The 17,619-nt window shown below is 34.2% G+C and overlaps 1 protein-coding gene across 1 annotated transcript in view; it reads right to left on the bottom strand.

Moving 5' to 3' along the window:
- Positions 1–2,261: 2,261 nt before the first annotated feature.
- The window catches only part of LOC134527483 (nascent polypeptide-associated complex subunit alpha, muscle-specific form), a 180,388-nt gene continuing 165,030 nt past the window's right edge, over positions 2,262–17,619 (bottom strand). The window contains exon 5 of the mRNA XM_063360191.1: positions 2,262–11,205. The gene's annotated coding sequence lies outside the window, so the exon portion shown is untranslated. The remainder of the gene's footprint in view (positions 11,206–17,619) is intronic.

Below are 17,619 nucleotides of genomic sequence, written 5' to 3'. Positions count from 1 at the left end.
GTACATTTTGAGTTTATACAGAGTAACCAAAACCCTATCCAATATCTGCAATCTTATCAACATACCACATCCTTACTGGTTAGTGCCTACTTCATGAGTAACAGCTGAATTAACATAACCTTATTAAAAGTTATAAATTATTCCTGTATCAAGTATATGGTATTCACAGGCAGCCTGCATCACAAACTTAATTAAAAAAAAGGTTTGTACCTTCACAGCAAAAAAAAAGTTCTTTGTTGATAATTACAGTCCAAAATAGCCTACAGTTAATTTAAATAAGGTTTCATTTTTTACCTGATGGTACTTTGCAATATCATTAAATATGTTAGGTTGTGTGTTGTTCTAAGAACGATAGGTAAGTTATAAAAAAAATGTTCACTTTTTGGAAAAACCCACCCATTCTCACGGTTTAAAAATAATTTGATTTCCAGTTAAACATAATCCAGTAGGCCATCATGCAAAATATCTGTTTACAAACAAAAAAATAATTGCATTCATAACCTAAAAAGATTAAAATGACGTCATGCTGACGTGATTATTATAAATACTGGTATTTACTTCATAACCTAATTAATTCAAAAGTTTCTGTGAAATCACACACATACAGAAATACAGACATCAGATAAGGCTCACTTACCTGTTAAATAAACAAAGCAGATTGTCGAGAAACTAAGTATAATCAACTACCATTAGGCCTCCGTAACGATTCAGGATTATAACACGAATAAAAAGAGATATAAACAATAACAAAAAAATTTACGAAATCATTTTTAAGACAGAAAGCACGGAGAAAAACCGTAGCATTTTAACGCACTGGGTTGTAGTTGCCGCCTAGATAGAAAGTAACAAGATAATTATCAACGCATGACTATAAGTACGTAACCTCAATTCACCAAAATAAATAACCACAATAAATAAAACTAAAGAAACAAGTACAATAAATGCAAGCGAAAAATTGTGACGGCGTGGCTTGGCTAGCCAGGAATCGACCAAAACAACCGAAAACAAAGAGAGATGTAGAACACGCAGTCGATAAATCGATATAAACTAAATTGCGATCTATCTTAGAAGTCTAACCTCGATGTTATTGAAAAAGAAAACAACTGTTTTGCAGACGGTAACATTCAACGTAAAACAAAGCTACTTTGAAAAGTGTAGTTTCTCCGAAATGTCAATAATTATAAGTAAATTACAGTGACAGCAAAAATTTTTAAAACTCATCTGCCGTGAGATACCTAGACTATTTTAAAGATACAGCACAAAAAATTCCAGGTGTTTTTTAAAAATTCCCTGACTTTTCCCTGACACTCAAAATTCCCTGACAATTACCGGTTTTCCCGGTCGCTAGACACCCTGTATCAGTAGACCCATGCTGAAAAATGTAGCTTAATGTATGTTATGTAGTGTTATTAACAAGGGTGTTTGGGATGGGGTGACTAAACAACCCCCCCCCACCTGCAACTCACCACACGGAATCCTGGATATGCCTCCGAGTGATTACTGATGACTGGCATTAAAGGTTGGCAGCTATGCCTCACTGTCTGCTGTAGGCTCTCATAGCTTCACAACTTGCTGAGGGTGGGTGTTTCAGTAGCTAGTTGCACTTTTAATCTATAGTCTATAGTTCGTGAAATATTTGTGACCCCCGGGGATAGGGCTAGCTTAGCTGTCTGGCCGGAATTGCATAAACTAACTAATCCAGTTAAGGGCCCCACCTGCCTGGAACACACAGGATGGCAGAGCGAGGTAGAGCAATAAACTGCATTCATGACACCCTATTAATTAGGTATTCTGAAGCTCCAAAATCACTCCAGGCAAATTCCTGGATGGCTCATTACAAGAGAGAATTGCCAACTGCTTCCTCAATATGCTTTACTTGAACCATGTGTTTCCGTCCCACATGAGCTTGCTGTAGGTGAAATGCAAGCTTAAAATAGCAAGTGTACCTCGAAGGCTATGTGCTGAGGACTCTTTAGTTAAACTAGCAAGTTTAATATTTCTGCTGCATGGGAGGACTATGATTAAACTCTTAATAGGCATTGAACCTTAACAAGACATATGTTCTTCCACATAGAATATTTCACATTTTTTTTTTGTAGTATTTACTACATTTATCAAATATGAATCACAAATAAGCACCATGTCATATTAACATTAGCTTTTAACAGTTTTAACAATGCAAATGTGTTAAACTGATTCCTATAGGGTTTAGATGCCTCGCCATGTGGCAACCACATTCTCCTTGCAAGAAATATGAAAACTTAATTCTTAGTATTTATTATTAAATATGGCTTACAAGAACAAAAACAGTAGTTACAATCTGAACTTATTACAAATTAAACATTATATACACAATATACAAATTGGTAAGTTTACAAATAGCATTTATTAAAAGCATAGTAAAAATAATTGTTTGAAAAAATCAAAAAATAAGCAAACAAATATTTGTAAAACAGTATAATTAATTTTTTATTGAATTTATAATATAATGCTGTATTTAAATGGAATGCTGTAACTATACCAATACAATTGTCACATGGACTAAGTAGTGTTCATTGGTCCAATGTAATTGGTTGAGCATAAAATTACAATAGCAAGTATCACAGTAAACATGTATGGAAGTTTTAGTCATCACATCTTGCTTTATTATAATAGGCAAATGTTTTCACAAGAGAAATACCACATGCTAATGTATAAATGCTTAGGTAAGCTCAGTATCATACAAATACAATGCTAGTTATTCTACTATACCATCTGGAATTACATAGTACACAGTTTTTTAGCATATACTATAGTTCAGAACATCTAAAGTAGTTAAATATTATACAAATCACAATATATGTAGTATCTTAATTTCTGTGAGCTGAAAGAAACAGAAGCACTCCAGACTAAATCTGCTAGCATTCACACCTGCACTTGCGTTTATTTTCAGCTTGCTTGTATTCTGTCAATTCAGAGAATATCTCTCATGGTGACTGCAAATAGTGGAAAACTTACAACCCAAGGACACAGCAGAAAAGTCATGTGCATAGGTTAGTTGAAGTAAGAACACAAAATTACAAAGGATAGTTTGAATTAACTCAGGGTGTCTACCCATGTTTGGTCACAGAATTCCTGTACAATTCCCGTACATTCCCGTACACTAATAAAAAAGTTCATGTACATTTACAGCTTACACTATCACTAATTAGAATAATAGCAATGTTAAAAAAAATTGTACAAAAATATGTTCACAAAAATTATTTTTACCAAAAACTTGGATTTCAAGAAAATTTGTCACAGAAAAGTTAGTCCGAACTTTATGTTGATAAAATTTAGCTCATTCTAGGTTACTTTGCACTGCAGCCAAACTTTGCCACATGGCAACTGTCAAATTTTGGACTTTTATCTTTAGAGGCTGTATATATAGCTACCTGTACTAGTTTTGTTGTTATTTTTGTTTCCCATGTCTGTATTTTTGGTATATTTAACTTATACTGTTTGTGTATTAACTTATATTTGTTGACGTGTCCTATACCATTTGTACAAATGTCTGTATGGTCAAATGGATGAAAATAAATAAATAAACTACACGCACCCAAAACAATCGTGGCAGCAGCGCTGTTTTAGAATGATGCATGTGACTCGCATGACATTGCGCGCGATATGCCACTTGCCAAATGCAAATTTTGCCAACCAAGTTCCTGTCCAACAGAGTACAGTACACCCGCCCCTCGAAGTAACACGGTAATTCATCCAAAGAAAAATGGAGCACTAATCAAAACAGCGCTAATCAAATACGTTTTTAACATAAAAGAGAGCATGTTAAACAAAATAATTGGTTTTACCGCCTTTGAAATATGTATGTATACTGTACCATACTCCAAATTTATCCTGTTTAAAAATTGGTTGTCGGTAAAGTCGGTTTACGGACGATAGTTTAACGTGACGTCATAACAAAACATTGATGAAATGATTGCATACTTTAATGAATAAAATTGAATAATTTTTATTTTAATAATAAAGGAATAATAACTTTTCACTTCACTTTATAAACAGTCGAGTGGAAGAGAGATAGATGCGGCGCAAGCGTACAATGAGCGTAACGGGACACAGCGTAACGGAACAATGTGCGTGCAGCCGGCGTTCATCGATTTATTAGACGTTGTCACGTCAAAAAGTTTTTTTTTTCTGGAAACGTAATGTGCTGTACACTTCAACTAGCGCAACCTGGCATGAATGAGATTAACTGACCTCGAAAGCTTCTGACCTTTCTCGCCAGATGGAAGTAGTAGCATAAACATGGCTGTATAAACACGATCCACGAATATATTAACGTAATTTTATTGCTTGTAAAACTTTTAACTAGACATAAGAAAACAGGCATCAAAAATTGAATAACTATTACGGAAAAGTGAAAACTTAAAAGTTTTTTTTAATTCGTTTTTTTATTAAAAATATAAAAGTGCTGAGATTTATTATGTTGCATTGTGTTTGATACAAGAGTGCCGTTGCCATTATGCGCGCGTGTAAATTAAAAAATTTTGTGGACGAAAAAGAACGCTACTTCAAAAAGAGCCCTGTTTAATTGGCGCTAATCGAGCAGCGTTACTTCGAGGGGTGGATGTATACTCACACAGAGCAAGACTGGCTTGCAGCTGTCGCTGGCCGGCGCAATTAACTTTGTCATACGCGCTTAATTTTTATACACACGTGATAATGGTCGCTTGTATACAAAAAATAATACGACACGGCATATAATATGATTTTTGATTCGTGACCACTGAAATCAGGATAAAATTCTTGCATTATACACCGGCAAATACGATATATTTTACAGGTATGTTGTCTACTTTCTTCCGATGTTCACGAAACGAAAACAATTTTTTAATAAAAAGATTTATCACAAATAACTTCTGCACACACACAAAGATGCATTTTATTATTATTACTTACCAACCGGACGAACTTTACAATAACCACACTATACAACACGCAGAAATAAACTGGATTAAAATTTAAGCATGAGCGGGAACGACCATTAACGAACGACCACAGTAACAAAAAAAAACTGGGCGAGTCCACGCGCCTTATGCAAGTGGTTATCACGATTACGCGGCAACTTGTGTAGGTTGATCCCATCGTCTGCATTCAGCACTGCAATAAAGCACCAGTATATTGTAGAGAAGCAATAATCACACGATTCACGATTGTGTTGCAGTAAAATCTTCGCTTTTTAATATTAATATATAAATGTTGTTGACGGGCGGGGAAAAGTCAAAAGTTCCCGGACATCCGGATAAATTCCCGCACAATCCCCGTATTTTTCCCGGGCAGTATAATTCCTGTACAATTCCCGTTTTTCCCGTTTTTCCCGTTTTTCCCGGTCGGTAGACACCCTGCAACTAAATGTGTTAAGTTTCCTTGCATACAACATGGCAGATGGCAACTATTCCTCTGGGAAAAGATAGTACGCTGGAAGAATGGGAGATGCTATGATGTAGTCACCAGATGATATGCAACTTTCTATGTTTATGAACTTGTAGCTGCACATTTCGGCATTGTATATTTGTAAATGTTAACAAAAATGTATACTGCCAAACCTCAATAATAAAAACTTGAAGGAACCATAATTTTGTCACTTTGCAAAAACAAGGTTTGTATTAACCATACTATTACAAAATTTAATCACAATTTTTATATAATTTCTTAAAAAAAGTTTAAAATATTTTCCTTGTTTAGTAAATGCATAACACACCTAAAAAAAAAAATTATGCTGCATTGAAACTTGCACACAATTTTATATAGCACCAAATGTACTTTTTTTTAGGGATTGTAAAACATAATTTTAAGAGCAAAGGTTTAGAAACTACCAACAAAAGGACTTACCATAATTCTGAAAGCATATGTAATTTCTTTGCTTTTTTCTCCAACCTACACTAAACCAAAGAAAGGGCATCAGTATTATTTTAACTATATAGGATTTTGTACTAACCATACTCTTGTATTAAATTACTTAGCACTATAACTGTTAAGTAATTTCTAGGGACTGTGAAAACACTTTATATTAATGAGAGTTTTGTATGAACAGGGTTTTTATTGATGATGTTTCACTGTAACTAATCATGTTAGTTTCTGCAACCTTAAAGTTAAAAAAAAAAAAAGTTTTAAATGTTTACTACTATTGATTTAATTAAGAGATAAGTAAATTATGTTCAAGGACAGTGACCCCTACAGAGAGGGCAAGCTATGCAAGGTTCTTCAGGGTCACGATGCTACCTCCCTTCCACCACCGGCTGCGTATCCAAAGTGTAGGCACCCAATTGTAAAGAGTTTCAGCAATCTCCGAGTTGGGCTGTGATGAAGGTGACGTACTGCGGGGCTGTAACTTACATCTGTGTCAACATGTGACAAGTGACTAAAAGACGGGGCCAGCAACCACTAGCATCCCCTTCCCTATATGCGTCGATTGTACAGCCCGTGTATCCACCAAGGCACATGGGGACAAGGACAGTAACTAACTATAAAATAGATTGACTGAAATTAAGTGTTAAGCAAATATGCATTAATAATGATTGTACCTGACAATAGGAATAATAAACCTACTTCGTGGTGGGATTGAAGTAAATGAAAATGTGAGAAAGAGCAGGGTAGAGGATCGAGAGGAATCAATTTAAAGTGTGCGGAGACTTGAAAACTTTACTGAAGATTACCACTATGCAACAGAACAAAGATTCTCACATCTGAAGCACTGGACCACGGAGGCAGGCTAAAAAATACTATCTAAGAATGCTGAAAATTTAATTCCTGTCATAAATAGCCATATGTAATTCAACTTTTAGTTGTATTGCAAATAAGTAGATACAAAATCCTACCAGTGTTAAAATAATGTCCAAATTTACATGCCTACTCAAAATGAATTTGCTCTGTTTGTGAGAATGATCCCTGCATCAAAGCAATGTTAAAACATTACGATGGCTCTACACAAATACAATGCAACACTTATCACTCACTACTCCTCATATGATGATTGAATAAAGCTGCTATGATCTAAGCCAAACTTGAGTAGTATAGCATCATACATCATCACATCACCATCTTATCTTCATCCATTTGTTTTAAACATTTCTCTTTGGGCAAAGAAGACAGAGAGTGAAGAAGATAAGAGTGTGATGCAGTACAGCTTGACAGCAGTTTACCAAACAAGATGCTACCCGACAACGGCTCTCCAACTCGTCACTGCAACAAATGAAACGAGACTGCACTGTTCTACTGGACACAGCACCAACACCATTTCCACAAGTCCAAACAGTTGTAAAACATCAGAGGTGATGTGATTATAGGCAAGTGACTGTACATTATTGGTTCAAGTTGCCCGAGGATTCCCTGTTGCTTCAATTGCCAGTCCCAATTGTGTGCATGTGCACTTGTACAGAGGAACAGAAAGCTGATTATTACAGCAAGTAGGCAAACATTTACTACAGTTCAATAATGTTGGCAAACACAAATTTAACTACTGGCTATAATATCTTAAGTATTTTAAGGCCTATTCTTTTATCTTAAGAGTCTTATTTTTTTTAAAAGCTATTCACTTGTTTCATCTCCACATCATTCTTGTAACTGCTTAAATTCATAGTTAGGGACAAGATTTTATGGTTTTATTTTTATACATTGGGTTTATTCATAAAAAAGGTGTATTATTTAATAAATATGAAACTAAAATACTTTTCAATACTTATCTCATTCATCATTTTGACTGACACATATTGCACTTGTACAATAAAATTATTTATAATAAGCATGTCTAGAAAAGAACTGAGAAAAATAAATCAGCATATTTTTGAGTGTTTGAAAAATGAGCCAATGTGATTAAAATGTAAGAGATGTAACTAATAAGAGATGCAAGATCAAATAACATATTAATTAGTTTATGCATTTAGTTTATACAATTTTGGTACAAAAGTCATACTAAATAATTAAATTCAATGAATTTACTATAGCAAAAGATAACATTTTTGTGGTATAAGTTTTCTCAAATTGCAGATTGAATTCATGTTTTTAGTTACATTTTGGTGATAAATGGTAGTATTAACTTACATTTCGGTTTTATGTGTTGAATTTACAAGCTTTGCGGTATTATTTTGGTTTTATCGCAATTCACCACATATCTTGTTCCAATCAGCACTTATCTAGTTGTACTTGTATCAACCTCCCAATCCACCAAATCATATGCAAATAGCACTGCCTCTATCCCAATGCCATAACCACCAGTTCACATAATAGATAATATACACTAGAAGTATGGGTTCATTTCACATAGGAAGCAGTCTTGTTATTAACAATTGTAATCACAAAGTGTTACATCCGGAATTTCACATAAATATTCTAAAGTTGTCACAAGTAAGTTGTGTGTGACAAGTAGTTGGTATACTTGTAAAAAACAAGATTTTGCAACATAACCATACTTTAACTAACAAGTTTTGGCTAGATAACCTTATGTAATTAATATATTGGTAACAGTTATTATTATTTTGGTTGCTGCATAAATTTGTTTTATGATTCTTCTTCATGTGTATTTTATTTTATTTTAACTCAGTAGGGGAATAACTAGATCATAACATCTTTCAAATATAGAATTATTCGTAAACTTAAAATGTAAATGAAAATTAATAGTACACAAGTGTCACCAACAAGTTTATATGCTATTGTCAATAACATTGGTTTTTTAGTATCCTGAAAGTAAAACACTTATAAACTTAATAAAATTTGTTTGCAATTACAAGTTTACACAAGTGCTTTTGTGAAGCTCTTACAACTAGATGTTTTCACAGACTTGTAAACATCCACTAATCCCACCCGGCCATGACTTCAGCTGGTGTAGCGACTGTGCAACACAACACAAACACATAAATAAACATTGAATATTTACACTTAAGAGTAAATCATAATCAACTAGTAGCATTAAAATTACAATAATTTTCCACTTACATGCAGTTTAATTATTTTTTGTGTGATCTTTTTCTGTGTTTTCCCGAATATAAATTAAAAATTTATTCTTATTGTTTGAAAAATCTAGTGGGACTTGAGAAATCATAGTCCAAGAGTAATATTTAAGGCATTTTTGTACCAAGGACATTTAATTTGAACAAATATACTTTTTTTTTTGAAAATAAAATAATATAATACAGCAAAATGAATTGAATTCAGATGAAATAATTTTGAATAAATGTCAACAAAAATTCAACCCGGTCTTCAGAAATATGCAAGCATAAGTGTGTACCAAAGTCATTACCACTGGTGGATCGGATCTACAAATTTCTGAAATTTTGCCCAAGTACCCCATTGCAGCAGTATCGCATGGTTACACAATGTTCCTGAATTTCGTGTTCCTGCTACTTCGAAGGCCAACCATTTCTAACAAAACACAGTAAATAGTTTCTGCTAATAAGTGGCTTATTCTGTTCAAAAACAGGAACTTCTTAGCACACCATCAAAATGCCATATGACATTATGGTTTCAGAGAAATCAAAGTGTTAACCATCTTACTTAAAAACCGAAAAGCCACATCAATGAGTTAAGATATTATATACTGCACACTATAATATACTACAAGATCAAATAGCACGTATCAAAACATTTTTTATCCATTTGTATGTAAATACCAAGTGAATTAATAACATTTAAAGTCTTCAAGGCATTTTCAAAGTGTTAATATTAATTTTACCATCAATAAAGAAAATCAAACCAATGTAAAGACATTAATAATTATCACATTAAAAGCATAACGACAATTCAATAATGAATAAAGGGTATATTGTGATAACTAACAATTTGGATGTACACCATACCTGTATCCTTTACAAAAACATATTTACTTTAGTAACACTTTTGTAATGTCTTTGGTTTTAATATATTTGACACAACAATACATATATAAAAACTCTACATTTAGATTAACATTCAGTTTATACAAGTTTTTCAAAATAAATTAACCTTGCATGCAAACTAATTCAAATAACCTAATCAAATGAGCAGAGTAGCCTCTGACCAATTACTATAAAATATAAATATCATTTAAGAACAGGGTGGGATTGAAAAAAACAATGCAATGTTTAAACAAACCAGTGTTGATAAAACACAGTAGAGAGGAAATGGTGAGCGAAAATGTTTACAACAACATGACCTCAGTCACTGTTATTCTCGCACTGTGTCTCCGCATCAGAAACTTGCTCTGTAAATGTCCCGTCACATTCCAAAACAAGAATATTCATTTGTGTTAACTATGCAAATTCATTTCATAGAGTAGATGAATGAAAAATTACAAAATTTTAACACAACGAAGAATAAATATTTTAGCCATTAATTATGAATTCTGTATGAATGCCGGCACACTGACTCCTGTCAACAAACAGTTTATTTTATACAAAAAAAAAAGTAAGCGAAGTCTCCCAACTTCAAAAAACACCCAAACAAATAAATATACTACAATTTACAATTTCCTCAGACTAAAATCAGCCCACAAAACTGCCATACTTGAAAACATGTATGGCTTATAAAACTTAATGGTAACTTCACACAAGAAAAATAACCCTGAAAATTATTTTGTAAGCAGTTTTCAAAGAATATTAACACACATTTTCAAGTTACGTACTTAACATATTATCATGTCTTTTAAATGAAAGCTCATTACACTTCTAAGAAAAATTAGTTGTTAACCAGTCATGCATCAACATATATGCATACAACCCATTATCTACTATTAAAATACAAACATGTAATACTAGTTAAACAATACATAAAAAAAGTTTTGTTACCACAGTGATTTTTGTTTAGTATTAGTGACCTTACAGGAGAGAGTATCTCGTAGATAACATAAGAAATTTCATGTAAGATTACAAAATCGAACTATTACCTTTGTTCAAGTACATAACAGCCATTTTTGTTAGCAATTTCCCTCATTTCAAATAAGTACACAAATATCAAAATGCAGTTGCAGTAAAATCGTCAGTATAAAATGCACTAAATAACGTAATTGACGTAACTGGACTATACTCGAACTTCGAACTTCAGTAGCATTCTGCAAATGATTTTATTTTGCTAGTACTAATAAAACCTTGACAAAACCTCACAAAAAAGGTGAAATTTTTCTTCTATGAAAACGAGGAATGCAATGTTTCAGTCTTTCATTTCCTTGACAACGGTCCCGATGGAAATGATACTTGAAACCTGAAAGCAACATATAACACACATCAGACCAGTAGACTCCCACCAATCCCAGAATTCATGGAAGAGTTAAAACTTGATATTTTCTGCATGAGATGTAGCAACAGTGTATTGGTTCTCCCGCACACGTCACTTTTTTCCCCTTCGTTTGTCATCATCGTCGTACAAACAATTATAAAACTTAATAATTTTGCAAATCTTTTATAACACACACAAAAACATATGTCATTTTCTGTACTTTCTCAGTTATATAACTTTTTAATATATTTGTACATCTGGATCTATGGTAAATATTTGATTATAAAACTTTAAATATTTAATTATAAAACTTTGATGGGGCATTTTCCCAAGTTACAGTAATCCTGTACTTGAAGGATCCATGGTACACCGTTGCTTACCTATGTACCTATTGTTAGATTGTAACTGGGTGTGATACCAAACAAGTTTCATACAATCACCATCACAGTAATAATGGTTAGTGTAGGACTCAATGAAAATTTACACAAAAAGCAAATGATTATTTATTTATTTATTTATTTATTTATTTATTTATTTATTTTCTTAGCACCCAATAGACTCAGTTGATGAGCAGTGGCTCTCTGAATATAGGGCTTGTCAACATGGTTACAAAATTTATGATATACATACATGTAGGTTATGATTACATTACCTTATATTACAAATTTCTAATAATAATAATAATAATAATAATAATAATAATAATAATAGTTATAATGAAGTTTTGGTTTTGCATTACTTATTGTGTAATAGAGAATATGCAAAATTGAAAGAAAAAAAATGATCTCATTAAATTCTGCTGTCATATGTAAGTTACTAATGTAATAACTACTTCAAATTTCTGAAACACCAGACTTCAAGATAGTGGTTTGTGATGTCAACCAGCAAAACCGTGTACCACTTACTGTGTTTTATCGCATAATCGTCGCAAATTTCATGTTAAAAACAAGTTTACAAAGTAAGGGTGCAATTTTTATGTGAGAAAAGTATTTTTGTTGGTGTTAATTTTTCATAAAAACAACACATGTTGCATGAAAAGTATGTTTAATTAAAAAACAGAGTATACAAAAGCACAACAAACAATTTCAATTAATTAATCATGCAACAAAACCATATTTCGTCAACTTAAAATAAAAAACAGAATCTGTGACTAAACATGAGCCGGAACTATCGTACACACTAATCAAGAAAGAGTGCAAGTTATCAAATGTAGTTTACACGGCATGAGACAGAGCGCGCGCGAAGCATGCATTCGGCCAGCTATCAATATCGATATTCAACAACGTGCGACAGCATAACCAAACACGACCGTTGTCCACTAGCGCTGGCTACATTTTTATACGAGCTACACAGCAGCAACGAACAGATAAAAGTTATAACTTTTGACTTCTTTAAAAGAAAATTACACATTGGACGACTTCGTATTTCCATTAATTAAATAAGTAAGTGGTTGATATCTCAACAAATTATGGATTTCAACTTTAAAATACAGTGTTTTATATGGGAAAAAGAAGATTATTGGCAAGATCTTACAAGTGAAAAAAATAACATACATCTTACTGAGAAAATGGCAGGACCAAAACATTGGATCAAATTGGACAGGAAATATTATTATGTGAGTTTTACTGTATTTTTCCATTATAACTGCCATAATGCCCTATAACAACTTTAAAACCGATTGCTGAGGCACGTGCTTTGTCCTGTGATCTTTGGCAAGGTCATGATTACAACCTACACACAGTGCTCGGAATCTAATAGCGGGACCAAACAACACATCATGCGATTTTTATGCAAGAATTATTTTTTCCAAATTCTAACATCGTAATATAACATATGTAAGTGCGACGATTATGCAATAAAAACACGGTACTATCAGCCTCAATACATACACAAGCAAGAATGTCTTCTAAAAACACTTTTGGCAGTACCGTACCACACCAAAAATATAATCTTCAGTATTTCAAGGGTTACTAAGTAGTTTGATGTTGAAAATGGTAATATTTTTCAGTTTATATGTAGATCTAAATAATGTGAATAAGAAATTATGACTGGTGAGAGATATTTTTTAATGATTGACCATGTAACATTGTAGATCCTATGTTTCTGCATATGCCTTAGGCATTACGGTCATGCTTGAAGTAAAATACATCATTTTAAACAAGTTTTGTTAGAATAAATATAATTATTTATTTACATTTTTCTCTAGTACTGAATGCTTAGAATATAAGTTTTTCCATTTGAGTTGCATTCGTTTATTTTCTTTAATGTGTAATTTTTGATGTACTTCGTGAGACTTATTATTTCTGGTTTGTTTACTAGGTTGCCATCTGTATTGAACACAATTTTTGGAATCTAGTTATATTGAAAATTAACTTCAGTTCAGTAATTAATACATTGTATTAGTAGTACTAGACACTATTGCTTTGTATCTGGCATTTTTGTATTTGGCATTTTTCATGGGAAAATCAGCTGTTATTTATCAATAATATAATTTTGATAGAGATTTTCATCAGCCAATCAAAGTGATATACACAGATCTAAAACACTTTGCTATAGAAAATCATGGAAATTTCCTTGCATTGTATCAAACTCAGATTGGCTGAGAAAGCCATATGTTGTAAAAATTATATTATGATTGGTTGGTTAGGCCACGTGACTGTGTTACTCGTGTGAGTGAAGGCAGCAACCTTTCTTTTTAGTCACCGCTCAGCTGTGCTTGGCAGCACAAAAATGTAACAAGTAACACAAATGTTTTCTTCCAACCGTAAGCTAAGTTTAAATTGTGTCACAACCCACCAGAAACCCGGCAGGCGCCGATTCAAGGGGAGGCGATAGGGGCGATCGCCCCCCCCTCCCCCCTTCACCCAGGGAAGCAAAATCGATGATGTAGCCAAATACATAAAGACCCGCGCAATGTCTTACATGAAACCGAAATATTCATAGCTGTGTGCCACATTGACACAGAGTAACTTCACTCTGGTCATATTTCCTTCATCCTTCAACTTTTCAGCTGTCCTGAGCTCAAGGGAAAAGCGTGGCTTGGAATGTTGGCGGGCGACAAGCTGGGATGTCCCGTTACTGGTGTGAAGGGTGGAGTGAGGAGAGTTGCAGTGCGACCACAAACAACCCCCCCTACCCAAACATTACGCCGCGCCAACAGACTGCCTTGCCTTCTCGTCAGTAACCTACTGTATAGTCAGTGACCGGACAGTGTTCAGTGAAAGTGGTCAGTGGTGTAAGTGTCGCCGTCGGTTATTCATTATACGTGTATCTGTCTGATCATAATACTTTCATGAGAAGTTATTTGCCAACAATACTTTATGGTAAGTCTTCCCTTCCACGTTTATTTGATCAAATGTTTTTTTATGTGCCAAAGAATTCGGAACTGTCGTTAATTTATTACAAGAACTGGGCTTCATGTTGCATCGCAGCACAAAAACTGTGCGCGCACCTGGCAAGCTTGCTCCATGCATGCAATATCCCTCACATCATGTGTGTGAACGAAGCACAGAAACAAACAGTGTGTGCATGCTCTGTTTGATAAACAAATATAATCCTTCGTAGCTTTCAAGTACGTAAACTCCCCAATATTCGTGTTTCGTTTAAGGCCGTTATATGTTTATACTTTTTGCGGTTATTATTTTTAAAGCCTAAACTAGAATAGATTTCAAAAATCTGTTTGGCAGTTTATCTTTCAAATGTTTTCTTGTATTTAATGTATTTTTTCAAGATCAAAATCTGTATGTTTTCTCCTTGATTATGTAATTAATTAAAATTTAGTTAATAACAAATAGCTAAAACCATAATATTTCATGTCTTGAGAAAAAAAAATTAGGCAACATGTTGAAAACTGTTTCAACAATACAGCCAAACGGCTTTTTAATATCTGCTGTTGTATTTTATTTAATACATAAAAATTGCAGAACATTTTTTAATGTGTTATTTCTTGTTTTGACATAAGTTAATACAGTAGAGCTTCATTATAAAGAACATGAAGGGACCAAAATTATGGCAGTTTGTTATAATGAAGTTCTTTATACCGAAATCACAATGATTGCCTGATTTGAGGATTCTAACATAACTCGATCTTGTTAAATTAACAAAGTAGAAAATCTAATACCAATATGAGTGGTACAAGCATCAATTACTTTAACAGCTATACTTTGGGATCAAGATACATACTACATACATACATACTAGTATGTATATGTACTATACAGAAATACGTAAGTTATTTGCCAAAACAGTAAGCCTACCTTTGGAATCAAGACAAGCTGTTTGCAAAAATGCTGTAATAAATCAAAAATATAAAATTTAAAAGTTAGGAAAAATTTTTTACATTTTTAAATTGTTGAGAAAAAATCCTGTATACGTGACTGTTTTTTAATGTTAAGTTCATTGGCCACATCTGTTTCAATGTTTCTTAAACGGGCAGGTGATGTACAAGCTTTTCAGTTGTCATAAAGAGTCTTTCCAACACATTTAGTGCATTACAGACTTCTTCCCGCCGAGGACGTTTAACTTCGGTTTCACTGTCACAGTTATCAGCATCTTCATTTGGCGGGCAGCTCTCCTCTTCCGGTTGGCCAACCTCCTCTGACACTGCAGGGCAAGTGGCTATGTGATTATCTATGCCAACAAAATCACCGAAAGAAGACTGAGGAACATCAAACCTTTTCTGAACTTCAGCCCAACTAGGTTCATCACAGTCATCTGATTCTTCATCGTGAGGATGTTCAGTCTTGATAGGAAATCCTGCCTTCCTATAACAATTTGCAATTGTGGAAGGCTCGACTATCCCAGGCCAAACACAGCCTGTGCATGGCCTGAAGAATGTTCCACTTCAATTCACTGGAGTCTTTCCCACTCTCCACCTTCCATAGAAGGTATTGCACAAGTTGCTTCTTGTAGTCCCTTTTAACTTGTGCAATAATCCCTTGATCTAGGGGCTGCAAAGCACTGGTACAGTTGGGTGGGAAAAAGAGCACTTTCAACACTTCTAAGTGAAAGGTTAACGTTGTGGGCAGGACAGTGGTCAATAAACAACAGAACTTTTCTGTTCTGTACCCCCATCTTTGCATCAAAACTTTGTATCCATTCTTGAAAAAGGGATGCTGTCATCCATGAATTTTTGTTGTTTTTATACTTGCAAGGAAGATGTTTAATGTTTTTGAAGCATCTCGGTTTTCCATATTTACCAATAATAAGTGGTGTCAGCTTTTCGGAACCATTACTGTTAACACACAGCAGCACAGTAAAGCGTTTCTTGCTCTTTTTGCCTCCGTGGCATGTTTCACCTTTCACCTCCAGTGTTCTGTCAGGAAGCAGATTGTAAAAAATGCCTGCTTCGTCAGTATTTAAAATGTCTTTTTCATCATATCCTGATAACAGCAATTCAAGTTCTTTCTTCCACTTGTCTTGAACTTCAACATTTACTGCTGCAGCTTCTCCACACACTTTAAGCATACTTAAATTCCAACGTGCCTTGAATCGGTGAAGCCAGCCACCAGAAGCTTTAAAGTCGGTAATTTGTAATTTTAAGGCCTCTTCCTGTGCCTTTTGTTGGAGAATGTCCCCACCAATGGGAATGTTTGATGCCCGTGAATGCATCAACCAGTCGAACGTCTTTTCAAGAGCATCGTAGCGGGCGGTACGCAAACGTTTTCGATCTTGTGACATTAAATGTTTATTGTCTTCCAAACTAGATCGCTGGGTGAGAATTGTCGATAATGTTGATTTGGAGATACCAAACCTTTTAGCCACATCAGTCTTTTTATTTCCATCATCTACTGCTTTTAACATTTCAAGTTTCATTTTCACATCAATCGCCTTTCGTTTCCTAGAAGACATGTTCTGTAGTACTGTTTTTTAAACTATAAAAACAAATGGACCCCGACACATGTAAAAATAAGTTATACTCGTAGTATGGCCACGTTTCTCAAACAATAAACAAGGAAACGACCAGAGATGTGTGTGTAGCAATAACAAAACCCCTTATTTGCACTTTTCATGGGGACATAGTAAAAAAGTGTAAAAAGCGGGAAAGTGTAAATAAAGGGAAAAGTAAGAAACACGTTAAAGTTAATTGAAATACCGTCACATCCTGCAGCGTTCATAACAAATACGGGCTACATTACACATACGCATTGCACCACAGTAAAAAATTAAAAAAAAAAAGGGCCGCAAATTGGAAATTTACCGTCAATAGCGCGCAGTGCGCGGAGAAAGGTCATTGTACTCAATCAGCTGTTACGGCGCGGCGTAGTCGCCGGCTGGCTCTCTCTGTTCTCTGAGCTGCGCATGCGCAGTATAACTCACTCAACGCTCCGCCCAGACTCCCTTCCATCAGCAGCCAGCCAATAGATGCGAGCTTAGCGGAAAAAAATATAAGCTCCACCT

Source organism: Bacillus rossius, chromosome 1 (genome assembly GCF_032445375.1).
Source record: "Bacillus rossius redtenbacheri isolate Brsri chromosome 1, Brsri_v3, whole genome shotgun sequence".
NCBI classification, from domain to species: Eukaryota; Metazoa; Arthropoda; class Insecta; order Phasmatodea; family Bacillidae; genus Bacillus; species Bacillus rossius.
The sequence above is the reverse complement of the archived record's forward strand: the minus strand, read 5'-3'. Positions and strand labels throughout refer to the sequence as shown.